This window comes from Macrobrachium rosenbergii, chromosome 55 (genome assembly GCF_040412425.1).
Source record: "Macrobrachium rosenbergii isolate ZJJX-2024 chromosome 55, ASM4041242v1, whole genome shotgun sequence".
Classification (NCBI taxonomy): domain Eukaryota; kingdom Metazoa; phylum Arthropoda; class Malacostraca; order Decapoda; family Palaemonidae; genus Macrobrachium; species Macrobrachium rosenbergii.
In genome coordinates this window covers 53931985-53946984 of record NC_089795.1, presented here as the reverse complement: position 1 = coordinate 53946984, position 15000 = coordinate 53931985, and the positions used below count along the sequence as shown (strand labels likewise).

General features: G+C 35.3%; 1 protein-coding gene across 8 annotated transcripts in view; it reads right to left on the bottom strand.

Annotated features, from left to right (window-relative positions):
- Positions 1–15000, bottom strand: part of LOC136835277 (cAMP-dependent protein kinase inhibitor alpha-like) — a 252667-nt gene that overhangs the window by 223197 nt on the left and 14470 nt on the right. For 3 of the 8 annotated variants that reach the window (XM_067098570.1, XM_067098566.1, XM_067098567.1), the window contains exon 2: positions 10414–10445. The exons of 4 other annotated variants lie outside the window; for them this stretch is intronic. The gene's annotated coding sequence lies outside the window, so the exon portion shown is untranslated. Of the gene's footprint in view, positions 1–3287; positions 3309–10413; positions 10446–15000 lie in introns of those variants that run through there. One more of the 8 variants, XM_067098573.1, reaches the window with a different exon arrangement.

The following is a 15000-nucleotide window of genomic DNA, read 5'->3' as shown; positions in this document are numbered from 1 at the left end:
AAATAATTATCAAAATTATTTTACATATACGCAATTAACTGCCACTATCGCATCCAGTTAAGGTAGCCAGCTACTTAGCTGTTAAATAGCCTATCTACGTTGAGATATATACGGACTAAATGAAAGAGTTATGGTATAATAAATTTTAGATACCACAAAATTTAGTCAAGCAATGATAATTATTGCTGAAATTATATTTACGGAGGGTACGAGACTTCTTAAATTTCAATTTACTTATAAGTTTCTTAAGTAACCAAACTGGAAATTTATTATTGATCACTTTATTAACAAAAAGTTGACAATTAAAATAAACTCTTCACGATTCATGTAAATATTTGCAAATCTAGAAAACGGCGAGCATATGACTCCTTAAATATCTTCTTTTATCATAAACTTTACTTACAAAGTTATTATCAATAACTGTAATATCAATGTCAAAGGAGGGCCCTGTTTATAAGGGACATTATTATGAATGGAAACTTCTAGTGCTCTGGTATATACTGAATTAGCATCAAACAATTGACCTCTATTATTCGATGATACCAGATCATCTTCATACCTGAACGTATTCTTATGTCTAAGTCTGCCTTCTAAGGGCTTAGCACGAGAAAAATCATCAAAATGTAAATTGGCAATGTCGGAGCTATTATTAGCATTAATGGGTATACTTGTTTTTTTTTCTCTAAATAATATTATTTAATTAAATATAGTCATTAATATAGGATTTCCGTATTTTAGCAAAGTTGATTCTATTAATGGTAATTTTTTTTTATGTTTACAGTATATTTCTAAATCAGATTCAATATATTTACTGTATAAGGAAGTAATTCATCTCATAAGATCATCATGTGGCAGCATAGGATACTGAATACTAAAAAAAAAAAACACCATAAAATTACTCGACCTTCATAACTGTTACATGCCTGGATCGATTCTAAATTTTACTACTATTTTTACTGATCCAGTTACTATTTTTCGTATTATGAAATACATTACAAAGTTAACAAGAGATTAAACTAATCATAACAATATCTAAACTAAGCTCGTTATATATCTAAATTCAGTAGAATTTTTGAGAACTGATGGTATGGTACATATGAAAGGAAAACTATAGACGATGCATTTTACCGATCAATATTTCACTTCTCAGAGTAATAATCAGATTCCATTTCCGTGTTTAAAACGAGTTTTAATTTTTCACTCAAACTGACCGTCTATGCGAAGTTATTAGGAGTATTATTTATTTCATGTATTATATATTTTATTAGTTTCATTTTCCAATCTATAAATTGCCCAATGTTTTTGTTGAATTTATATGAAAGTTTATGTGTATATATATATTTCCTAGACTGGCCTCTTCCAACCTAGGCTAAGGTAAACATGACCGGGAGGAGTCTTTCCTTCAACCTGGAATGTATCTTTTGTAGGAACAGTTTTACATAATTCTTATTCTTTCACTGTAACAGTTCACAAATTAATTTACATGCTTCGGGTTCTTGAAGAAGAACTTTTTGGGGTTTTTTCTTTATTTTCCCATTATTTAATTATAATTGTTCCACTTGTTTATTTGTTGCTTTGGGAAAATTGCACTAGTCTGCACTAGACGTGTGGAAATTTTTGTGTTCAAGAGAAAGATAAAATCTAAGTTCATACTGCCGTGATTTGTACATCACCCATTACACTCTACGCTCACTGCTCACTAATTATTGAGACTCTCAGTCTCTTCTGTTTGTCTCTTTACTTCCACTAATTAACTGTCTCCTCTCATTCTCCTTTCTGACATCAACAGTGACGTCATGATTTGGGATGTGTATGGTAGGGTCTTATTCTCAACAGTTTCATTTTCATTTTCATAGTCTATTTCTCTGATTTTCGTTATTCACAGTTTCTTTAATCATTGGTCACTTCTCGTACTTTCAGATCAACACTCTTGGTGTTTTTATGCATACCGTACAGACAGTCGTCCAAGATGGGTGCCAACATCTGTATACATATATATATATATATATATATATATATATATATATATATATATATATATATATATATATATATATATACATATATATATAATACACACATACATACATACAATATACATATGCACATGTATATAAAATATATACATGTATATGTAAATATATATATATATATTTGATGAAATATGAAGATATACACCTGAGGAAGAAAGGAAACACAAAAATCTTTTTCTCACCAACATGAACAGCTTTTGCCAGCCATCAAGCCTCTTCCAGAGAACTTCACCGTTTGCAGATGCGTGGCTGTGTCGCTCAGTGATATATATATATATATATATATATATATATATATATATATATATATATATATATATATATATATATATATATATATATATATATATATATATATATATATATACATATATATATACATATATATATATATATATATATATATATATATATATATATACATACTTTGTGAATCTAAATTCTTGCGAAATAATTCCTTAGAAAGGCTTAGAGGTACAGCAGACTTAGCTATAAAAATACCTATATAGATGACATGATGTCATTACATATACAGTAAAATATTTAATTCCATGGCGATTCCAAATACCCCATAATATTAATGATGGTCTTTATAAAACTGGAACCTTCTTAGATATTGACGTTAGAGCTATTAATAACAAATTTCTAACTAAAATTTATGATAAAAGAAGAGATTATGTTTTTGAAATACTAGGAATTCCTACTTTTTACACCCATACACCACTTCATATGACTTAGGAGTCTTATGCTCACAAGTTTCTAGATTTGCAATATTTGTATGAATATAGGAGGTTTTGTTTACAACCGTCAATTATTTAATAATAAACTAATTAACAATATATTTCCAACGCGGATGATTAAAAATGAAAATGTGAAATCTCATCCTGTTAATTATTATACTTTTAATGTCAAGTTAGACTGCATGATTAATTTTTCCACTATATAAAAGGCTTTATATTCCTGTTCTTTCATTTATTTTGCATTTTTACATATTGTATGTAAATTATGTGGAATGACTACCTTACCTGTCATGAGCACTACTATAATTATATATGAGGATATAATTTCCATCCTCACGCCTACAACATATTATTAGCGGATATAATAGTAGTAGTTGATGATGAATATATCCTTAATAAAATCTTAATCACATTAAATTCAACTGTACAAATATTGTCTATTGTAAATTAAAAACTTATTTATATAATATTATCATAATTACAAGTGCTGTTACAACTCAGGAATGCTACCTACCTTTATCGAACGGGTTGTCTTTCATTGTCTTTATTATTTGCACTTTTTGCTCACTCTCTACCTCCTACAAATTAAAAAAAAAAAAAATTATAAACCACAAGCGTTGCCTATACCAGTGACGGCCTTGTACACCTTTTACGTATTTTTTTAAATTACAACCTGATTCAAAGTATCTGTGCAGGCTACATGCTTCGCCTGTGGCTTGTTGCATGTAATGGTGATTAGAAATGTTTATTCTTGTTGATTATATTATTATAATTATTAAGTTATTATATCATCAGTTTACCTTATTTAAATCATTTACTTTACTTTCTTCATTTTCCTATATAGTAAGTATTTGCTTTGCTTACCTTACATTAGTAGCTTAACTTCTTATGTATCTTTCACTGATTCATTCCTTCTTAACACACACACACACATATATATACATACATACTGTACAGTACTGTATATATATATATATATATATATATATATATGCACATAATACATATATATATATATATATATATATATATATATACATATATACGTGATATTAGCTAAACCTGAAAAAGTAATTCACGAGGAAACCGTTTCACGATAGTTATTCATCGAAATACACGACAAATTAATGGCTAAACAGCTGGAAATAGCGTATGTATTCGAATGGATGTACGATGGAAAATTTAATCACATAAAAATAGCCAGGCAGAGCACTATTGGCAACATTATTCATTTGACTGTTTCTAATTCAAAAATGTCATTGCATGAATGCATAGCCGAGTATTATCAGCAGATGGTCTGTAATATAACAGAAGCGTTGCAAGTAAAATGTGGTTTAGAAACAAAAGTTCAGAGGAATCAGATATAGGTTGACATCCTTTTGGGAAAAACGATCCAAGTCTGCCATTCGAAAAGACTTTTGCTCGAGCAGTATCAGGTCGTTAAAAACCAAGCCTTTGAAATATGGCTGGGTTTAAAGTGGAGCACGCCATTTACTACAACACACCTCTTGGCTATCAGTTCTATCTACGGTTAGGAAAGGAAAGGGTACAGCAGAAAGTGGGAAAAAGAAAGAGAAGAATCTCTCTCTCTCTTACTAAACACAGGAACAAAAGAAATATAAGCAATCACTAGCGGATCCAGAAAAATTTCATGGGTGGGCACCAATTTTCAAATTACACATACACACATATATATTCATATATATACACAATATAACTTATAAGTATATTTATATATACATATATATATATGTATATGTATATGTATGTGTATGTGTATATACGTGTATGTTATTATTATCCAAATCTTCAGTATTATCATTTTGTCATTACTTTTCATGGGGGGGACGTGGACAAGTTCCCATTCCCACTGCTGGATCCCCTAGTGTAAGCAATCATTTATTATCTCTAGTGAATATTGTGGTGTCCTATAAGGAAGCCTGTCCGTTAATCACCTTCAGTTAAGTGAACTAAAGCCAACGAAAGGGATATAATTTAATGGAGGGAGCTGGTCGTTTTGAAACTGCCTAACTTAACACACCTGGATGTCTGCGTATGAGAATCATAGAGAACATCAGCGAATAGCGACTCTATGAAACAGCTGTCCTGAAGCTGTTTCAAATACTAAAGGTCAACGACTCCACAAATTTTCCTCCTTTTAAACTTCGCGTCGTTTTCAGAAAGTAGGAAGGATCAGAGATACATGGACATTGAGAATATATGAGGAATGTTGCACTTAATAGTTTTTCTATCCGTCTATCTGTGAGATACTGTACTTTCACTGAAAATACTCCTAGGAAACTCCAGCATTAGTTCAAATTTCCCTTTTCCAAGTTCACACTTCCCTTGAAATGGTGAAATTTGGGAGAGTTGAGGCTGCAATTCTCTTTCTAGGAGATCTGAGTACTGCAAAAGAAGAAACTTTGAAAGATCTTTATCGAAACGCTTTTCTGGGACAAAAGAGCTAAACACAATCCTACACAGATGATGTCACTAATATCTGAGAGCAGAAATGTTTTAGAATATTAAAACCAGAAAAATTAAATTTTACTTTTAAACTGCTTGCCATATTACAGCTAGACTGGCAGTTGAAGAGAGTCATTTTATCAACACTTGCCGAGTAAGTAATGGAGCCCACTCACCTCGAGAAATTATGCACCAGCAAAGCGGAACTCCACTTACTTCAAACAATACAACGACCACGGCGAATGGCAAGACGCGGTACAGAATATTGCCCTACCTATTACTGTATAGGTTACTGACAAATTAATACCGGTGCAAACATCTTCATTCTTTTATGGCAGTCAGTGTAGTATCAAAATCGCTTCTGTCATTATAATATCACTGCTGATATAATTTGTTTCACCTTCAAACTCTGCAATAGTTCATGATATCTAACTATAATAATCAAACATTCGAAAGAAAATATGTCTCCCAGTCTGGCTGACACAACAAGAAACCCGTCACTGACAATTAGACAGAGCTTAACTGCGAACATATCTAATTTACATCTGGGCTGAAGGAATGGTTGCAAAAACTTGACAGTTCTTATAAAAGGTAAGAAAACAAAACAAAACAGTGAGTAATTCAACCTATCTCGCCTTTGGGCAAACAGCTGGCAGATAAAGGTAATCTCATTTCGGAGAACCGAAACTGCCTAATATCCAAAAATAATTACCGCTTTGTAAACTAACTTATATGTATACTGTGAATCAAAATGAACTCGAGAAGTGCAGACCTCCACTACCAACTGAGTTTTTAAAGAAAATTCTTCATTACGTGTTAGCGCATGTGGTAATTGCACATCCATGACAAAAAATTATACTGACAGTTTTAACAATAAACCTACAACATCCACAACCGACAATGTAAAGAAATAGTTTTAAGCAGAGCCGTGACTATAGGAACATCTTATGCAACCTAGTTAACCACCCAAATTTAGCTAGAATTTCATGGCCACAAATGTACAGCTTCTAGCATAGGCGTAGGAGCTGGGATTTATTTTGGGGGCAACACCATATTTGACCGAATTTCAGAAACCCCTAAAAGTTTCTTCAAACAGCTGTTAAATTATGCACTGTAGGTACGAATTTAAAGAAGTTTAGCAAAACCATGTAGCTACTAATTTTTCTTCCCCTGGTGCCCGAATATCCCAACCCATTTGCCCGAATTTTTGCAGATTCCCGAACCCAGGGGGGGTCAGATGCCCCCACCTCCTACGCCTATGGCTTTTAGGGAGGAGGTAAGATTAGTCACCTAGCTATCAATATCCTTAAGAATTTTTTTAATTTCTCACGAAAAAGTAAGAGAGAAAAAGGTGGACATAACAAGAAAAGTGCCACCGAGTGCACATTCGGAATATTTGTGATGACAGAATACCCACGTCTTAAACATTACTCGACCATGACTAATTTTATGTTACAAAAAATATCACATTCTAATCCCTACCTAGTGCCAATAATTACCCTCTACACATGGACAACACGAAATTTTATTATGGGCTTAGATCTGATATAGTATAAGTCGATGAAAACAATGTCAAAATTAAAAGTGACAGTCCCAAAATTACCGCCAGCTTTAAATGCATTCAGCTTCCACTTCAAGCTAATAGGCCTATACTATTGCTTATATCTTGTTTCAGTGTCATAAACATTAAAATCAGCTGAATTTCAATACGGCAATGGATCTACGGTATAGGCTATATTAAATGAAAACAAGGGTTTGTTAGTGCACACTTTTCTTTCGACCGCATTATTTAAAAACAATATAAGACCTAGCAATGTGTGTGTGTGTGTGTGTGTGTGTGAGAGAGAGAGAGAGAGAGAGAGAGAGAGAGAGAGAGAGAGAGAATGCTAATTATACTCAGTAAAAAATATGTATTTTACCTGTAGATGTAGACTGTGTACGATGTATATAATACGGCATATATCACTGACCGCATTAACTGTTCAATATCCACAGAAATATGGAAACCTTCCCAATTTTCACTTCTGGTTAACGAAATGACTTTAATAACAACCGTAGAAGGACCATAATTAAAACATAAAAAAAATGAAGCGCAACTTAATCGGCGACGCTATCCTTCCAAATATATCACATTTGATTCCCAACTCAAATTACCATGCAAGGATAGAACATATATTTTCATGCACAGCCAAAAACTTTACGTATTATTCACATATGAAAAGCACTGCAATATATTTCCGAAAGAAAGCAATAGCTGCAATTCCGGAGAGGAGGACACGCGCCACCAGCACTGAGTCACCCGACGCCACAGGCACACTGACAGTGTAAACTGAACTGGCTATACGAGTCGCTTGCTCTATCGACTGATGATGATGATGATGATGATGATGATGATGATGATGATGGGGCTTCGTTGTCGACGTCTCTGTCTGGCTGCCCAGTAACCAAACATACTCGCTTTCTGCATCCATTCCCTAGCTCCGCCTACTATTCTACCAGCTGAGTCCCCCCCCCCCACCAAACCCCTTCTCCCCCTTTCTTCTGTCTCTCTCTCTCTACAATAACGCAACTTCAAGCACTAATACAGCACATATTGACAAAACAAATACGCTACCATTCACCGACGTGACATGAATTCGCATGTCCTAGGAGAGCAGAACATTCCCTGAAAAACCCCTCTAGCAATTCTTTCGTGAGTCCATCTCGTCAGGGTAGTAAACCAGCTCTCCTCGATTCCTCTGCTGTATCGCAAAATGACTTGTAGCGTTTTACATTTCCTTGCTCAAATAAAAAATATAATATATATATATATATATATATATATATATATATATATATATATATATATGTGTGTGTGTGTGTGCATGCATGCACGCACACACATACACATACATATACATATATATACATATACATATGTGTGTGCGTAATTGAAATAACCACAACGTCCTCTTAACTTCTCGAATTCTTCATACTTTTTGGATACACTTTGATGAGGGTCTATTTCAGTTCTACCAACTGTATCTGAATTCAACAGGTAGTCGCAAGTATGAGCAGCAATAGATTATTATCCTTTTCGTGGTCAGGTTGACAACGTGACCTCGTTCCGATATTCTGGATGCGGGTTCGAATCCTGCTCCAGACATCAAAATTACGTCACACTCTTGGACTTGGATCTAAGGCTTTGTAGTGACAAGCGTATCTATAAAGTGTGAAGTAGTTAAGATGGCTTTCTGGTTTTTATAATGAGAATTATACATTAGGTATGTAACATATACTGTATATGTGTGTACATATGATACGTTGTTGAAACACATCGTATTGTCAAAAATTACTTAACGAAAATGGCATATATCTTACGAATGAGAGTTCTCGATGGCCCGATTCAAGAAGGTAGGGGAAGAGAAAACAATCATCATCAGCATGATAAGGTTACCCCTAGTGCAATCCCTTTAGGACCAAATTTACCTCTTGTTTACTCAACTCCAGGTAGAATTACCTTATGATTTGAGAACTGCGTCATGTATCAAATGGACTGGGAATTAAGAATGGTTGGCCTCTGCAGAAAAGAAAGTATTTGAATCTACGTCTGAAGGAAGAAATGACAGTTCGAGTGTCGTATACCCTGTCCACCCCTTAGTGTAACAAGATGCCACAAAAAGTAGGTCGACAAACCGAAATTTATTCAGACCACGAAGAAAAGCTGAAAATCAAAAAGAAAAGCTAAAGACCATGATAAACAACAAAAGACCATATAAAAGCTAGAGACCATTAAGAAAAGCTAAATACCACGAAGAAAAGCTAAATACCATGAAGAAAAGCAACAAACCATGAAGAAAAGCAACAGACCATGAAGAAAAGCAACAGACCATGAAGAAAAGCTAAAGACCATGAAGAAAAGCTAAAGACCATGATAAACAGCAAAAGATCAAGAAAAAAGCTGAGACCGTTAAGAAAAGCTAAATACCATGAAGAAAAGCTCAATACCACGAGGAAAAGCTAAATACCATGAAGAAAAGCTAAAGACCGTGAAAAAAAGCTGGAAACCAAGAAGAAAAGCTAAAGACCACGATAAACAGCAAAATTCCATGGAGAAAAGCTAGAGACCATGAAGAAAAGCTAAAGACCGTGAAGAAAAGCTAAAAACCATGAAGAAAAGCAAAAGACCACGAAGAAAAGCTTCATACCATGAAGAAAAGTTAAAGACCGGATAGCTTTGAGATACTGTCCATGTAGAAGGTTTTAGTACAAGCAGCGAAGAGATATCGTGAGTGCAAATGTTTTCAGGGGAAGTAGAGAACTAGTCAATTCAGACAAATTTCCACGCGTTCAATGAGGATGTCGCGCAACTTTTGATGCCCTTTGAAGCAAGTAGTTTAGATTGCGTAGATACTTCAGCAGACGGAATTAGTGAACGCATAAACTGAGGTCGCAACTTGAAAGGTACTGAGACATGTTCTTCATCCGCCCTACAGAGCATAACAGTGGTAGGTAAGCAAATAATCGTAATCATTTTTCACCTAATATCATAGTAGTCAACTACACTTCCTCGGAAAATTAGCTTCTCGCTACATGACACATATTCATTAGTGCATTACTTTACTCTTTTCCGACGCTGTTCAAATAGTTAGAAGCAACGATGTAATGATTTCACGGTTAGGGGTGTTTTGTGCAAGAACGAAAGATCACACTACAGTTAAGGTAAAAGACAGGCCAATATTCTACCTCTATGGCCTATCCATCCTCGAGTTTTAAGTACGATGTTTTCGATGCATAGGGATTACCTCGGCGGGAGAGAGGTCATACGGAATGGATGGCTCTACGTACAATACTCAAGGCGAAACCATAATGCAGCTTTTTCAAAAACCTCTCCTCCAATTTTACCAGGACATTGTATTCCACCTGTCCGGTTACTCTGAGAATCAACATTCCCTTATTAAGGTCAAATGATCTAAGATGACGGGACTCTTAACATAACGTAGCCGCAATCAAAGTAAGTTAACAAGAGTCTCTATGACTCATCTGGTAGCGCATTGTGTGACATTTCCTTTCTGTTTATTTCTAATTGTACAAGAACATAATTAACTTGATACAGTTAAAAGAGACAACCGCCATTAATAAAGCTGTACACAAAAGCCAACAAGCACTAAATAAAAAATTCGCATTTCATTTACCTCTCATTCGCCAAAACCGACATCTAGCGCACCTGAAACGAAAACAAGACATATTATATTAAGAGCGGATTGATGGAACAGGTAGAACCCACTTTCTGAAAGCGTACCTACGACGAGAGCTGCATTCTGGGACTGAACGACCGGTAGGGTAAGGAAGAGCACGCTCACACAGCAAATTACAGGCGCCAGGAGGTTCGCCAACATTGTAGTGGAAATCCAAAACTACCAGAAGAGGGTGAACACCTTATAATCAGTGGCGTCGCTATAGGGGGCCGAGGGCGCGCCCGGGCCCCCCGGTCAGATGCTTGGCCCCCCATTGACACCCCGAGTTGAAATTCTCTTTGTAGCTAAACTTTAACCCTGACAGTATTTGATACATTTGCATATAGTAAGAGTTGAAAATTAATTGAAAACTGAGCTCTGTAATTTCAAATACAGGTTTACTAATTACTAGTACTATTATTTTCCTTCATTCACACGGATATATACATTTGAGAATAGTATATTTTACTAATTACAGAATTGGTACACTAGTTTTTTGTAATTTTCTTCGGCCCCTAAAAAATATCTTGGCACCACCTTAGACCGCCACTGATGTAATGCCATCTACGCCACTGCTTATAAATGAGGGCTACTCATACAGACGCGCAAGAGGAGCACAGATCCAATAAGCCGGAGAATGCGAGCAAAATAAAGAAAATGTTTACTCTAAAGCAAGGTCAGCATTTATTCTTAATCGGAAAGGGAGGGGATCAGTGTCGAGAGAGCCAGGAGGAATATATCGGACTGAGGGGAAGCACGGAATCGAAGGAGGGGAAGGCAGGAGTCAGCCAGAACTGAATGCATTACAGTTAATCTTGACAACGATGTGGCGGGGCAGACTGGCAACGTCTGCAGCGACAGGAGGTAAGTCAAAGAGTAAGGAGGGGGGGGGGGTGTTATCGCTGTGAATTTCACTAATGCTAACTGCATAGAATGGACGTCACGGTCTCCGGCATCCTGGCGCCGACCCAAGTCATTTTCATTTCAAAACAGGTCAGTAGGAAAAGCCGCATGGTCATCAGTGTCCACACAGGATTGAAGAGGCTAGTACATGAAATAATGATCGGGACCGAAGTACATTTCAAAATGATAATTGTTAAGAAATGAAGCAAATGAATAGCGATGTTAAGTTCAAACAGTAACAACTATCATCTCTATTGCCTTCAGTTAAGCCCGTTGATGATTTCAGTGGAGTATTAGTCCGTGTTCACTATTTCAGACCTCAATGAAAGAGAATCTTGGATTAACCTACTCTCTTATGCCAGTCCCTGCTGAACCGGTTACATGTGCTTACGTAGGGGCACCTTTCCTTTATCCTCGAGTACAAAGTCAGACTCATCTCTCTCTCTCTCTCTCTCTCTCTCTCTCTCTCTCTCTCTCTCTCTCTCTCTCTCTCTCTCTCACTATACATATATATATGTATATATATATATATAAATATATATATATATATATATATATATATATATATATATATATATATATAAATATATATATATATATATATATATATATATATATATATATATATATATATATATATATATTATATACATATATATACACATATATAAATATATATCTATATATATATGTATATATATATATATATATATATATATATATATATATATATATATATATATATATATATATATATAGCACAGAAGGCGGGTAGTTGCTAAAAAACTCGATCAAGATCCGAAGAGGAGAGGGACAGGCATGTTGATACCATGACTTTATTAAGGCTGCCGACGTTTCTAGACCACAAATCCCATTTTCAAGGCTAAAAAGGCAAAAATTTACAGTCATTAAAATGACTCAGACAAGAATGAAAATTAAAAATTACAATTGCCATAAAATTATTAAAACAGGTGAACAAGCGTTGAAATACAGAATAGAAGGCACACCTATATTTCAAGAAGAAAGAGAGTCGAGTGACATCGAAGGGCAACTTTAGGAACGTTAACAAAATTCTGAACAAAGTTTCCATGAGAAAATTCGCTGTACCTACTGTTCCAAAATTACCATTTTTTGCCAGTCTTCCACTAATACATAAAATGTCTTTTTATGAAGAATTATACAAAACCATCAATCGCTATATTCCAGCTTTTAATTTAAAACTAATACCAAAAAAACCTTCCACGATTGGCTCTGTATTTAAGTACAAAGAAAAGCTAAGCCCACTAATGACCTCCGGCGTAATATACAAATTCACTTGCCCCAGATGTGACCTGGTGACATACGTCGGTTGCACACGGAGGTTGCTGAAGGTGAGAATAAAATCTCGTCGTGGTGTTAGCTACAGAACAGCGGTTAAACTATCGAACCCTGAATTCTCTAGCATACGAGACCGTGTGCTTAAATGTAAACATAAAATATGATGATTTTGAAATATTGGGTAGAGCCTCGAATGACCACCTTCTAACGGTTCTGGAATCATTATTTATTAAGCAGATTGTTCCGCAGTTCAACTCCCAGTCCTCTGCCACGCCTCTCTACCAGTCATGAGTGTTCCTGGAACCCCAAGGTGCCATTTGTTGTCATTCTACTGTCTTTCTTCTTGAAATATAGGTGTGCCTTCTATTCTGTATTTCAGTGCTTGTTTATCTGTTTTAATCATTTTATGACAATTGCAATTTTTTATTTTCGTTCTTGTCCGAGTCATTTTAATGATTGTAAATTTGTTTGTCTGTTTAGCCTTGAAAATGGGACTTGTGGTCCTGAAACGTCGGCAACTTTAATAAAGTCATGATATCAACATGCCTGTCCTGCTCCATCTTTAGATATACTGTATGTATGTACGTATGTATGTATATGTATATATATATATAATATATATATATATATATATATATATATATATATATATATATATGTGTATGTATATATATATATATATATATATATATATATATATATATATATAAACTCTTAGTATATTAAATTCTCTCTCTCTCTCTCTATGTATATAAAATTATCTATCTCTCTCTCTCTCAAACAAGATTAAAAAAGAAAAAATAAGAATATAGATCTACTGGCGTTGTTACGTCCTTCTTCGTTTATCAGCCGCCACGGTAGTTGGCGGTTAGTAAAGCCCAGCCACCCGGAGTACACAAAACCACGAGTTTGGCCCTTTATAACTCTGGAAATATTCAAGCGACAGGGATGAAACTCTGGCTTTAGAGGTTTCCCACTAAAGTCTCTAATCGTGCCAAATTTCATCGAAGTCCGTTCGGCCGTTTCGGAGATCCAGACATCGATTTTTGGTGCTCAGGGGATGTGGTCGGGAGTTAGTGGGTAAGGGACCTAACAAATCTGTGGAGCAATAACGGCAAAAGATAAGCCGTGATACTTAGTTTTTCTGAAAGCTCGTAGTCTGGAGGGGTGCCTTTTGGGGTACCGTTTTTTGAAATAATGAAATTTTAAATTTACAGTATGCCATTCAAATTAGCCACCAAAATTCAAATTTCCTGATGCTCAGGTAAGGACTGCTCACCAACATTAGAAGCGATGCCGTTTTCTTAATGTGTGTGAATAGCAAGTGGTGTTAAAAGAAGCTGCCTAACCTACTGTCTATTATCTTAATTAAAAATTGTCACACACGTTGAATTCACCTACGCGGTTTTGGTTTTCGCGATCGTTGACCTACCCTAAATAAAAAGCCTCAAGAGTTAGAATGTTTTCACACACGTGTATAGGCTATACATGTGTGTGTGTATACACTGTGTATATATATATATATATATATATATATATATATATATATATATATATATATATATATATATATATATATATATTATAGCAAACGAGCTGAGCTGATCATAATCACGGAGAAGCCACATAGGTCTAAGAAAAAACTATATCTAAAAACCTAAATAACCCCATTCCTTATTAACCATATTTTTTCGATCTAAAAGCTTGGCTACACTGAAAAAAAAAGGACTGGAAATCACAGGCAAAATAGTGATGAAACCAGAAAAGGGGCAGTAAGGCCCAGCCACAAGACATATGGTCATATACAAAGGAAGGAGTAGGCGCAGGGCTTAGTCCGCAACCTGATAAATTATGATGAAAACGAAAGCAAAGTAGGAGTCTTTTCTCAATCAGTATAGATAGCGGGTGCCACATAATACGCACAATGCCAACCACGCCTGAAGAGATAGACACTGGCACTTCTTCAAGCAATGCCATTGAAGACATACACAGCAAATGTATCCACTCAGCGGTGCGCCATCATATAAAAACGCAACGCTTCTTGTGGGTAGCATTTTTCTTTTTCTCTTGTCGTCGAAAATACATGGGCGAACTCATTCCGACTGCGCTGTTGCTGCTGCGGAGACTAGAGTAATGTTCAACAAAAACCTGGGCCGGGTCAGTGTTGGGTGGTACTGGAATCAGGCGCTCTTACATAATTTCACATCAGCAGTGTTTCTGTCCAAACTGAGGCTATTCAATAAGCGTGCTATAATGGAACTTCGCTTTCTACACTGATTGAGTAAAAACCCTACTTTTCGCTTTCATCATAGTTTTATCAGGTTG